Source organism: Fulmarus glacialis, unplaced genomic scaffold (assembly GCF_000690835.1).
Source record: "Fulmarus glacialis isolate BGI_N327 unplaced genomic scaffold, ASM69083v1 scaffold22197, whole genome shotgun sequence".
Classification (NCBI taxonomy): domain Eukaryota; kingdom Metazoa; phylum Chordata; class Aves; order Procellariiformes; family Procellariidae; genus Fulmarus; species Fulmarus glacialis.
Genome location: NW_009221547.1, coordinates 1,004 through 1,344, shown reverse-complemented (window position 1 = coordinate 1,344; position 341 = coordinate 1,004).

Below are 341 nucleotides of genomic sequence, written 5' to 3'. Positions count from 1 at the left end.
CCGGCGCGGGTCAGGATTGGGCCCCCCCTTAAATCATCCCACCTACCCGTCTCCCTCGGCAATGGGAAGAGGACGTCGAAGCCGTCGGGCAGCTCGATGGCGGTGAGGAAGCGGACGTGGCCGGTGTGACCCTGGGAGAGCCCCACCAACGCCGGGGCCGCCTTGGCCGAGACGGCGAGGGTCAGCACCACGCCGGCGCTGGTCCCGATCCACAGCAAGTCCTTACACGCCAGCAGAGCCGTGATCCGCAGGCAGGCTGCCTTGTGCTGCCGGATAATGGCATCCGAGCCTGTCGAGTATCCCAGCCATCAGCGTCCCTCCCTGCCCGCCAACGGGCTATG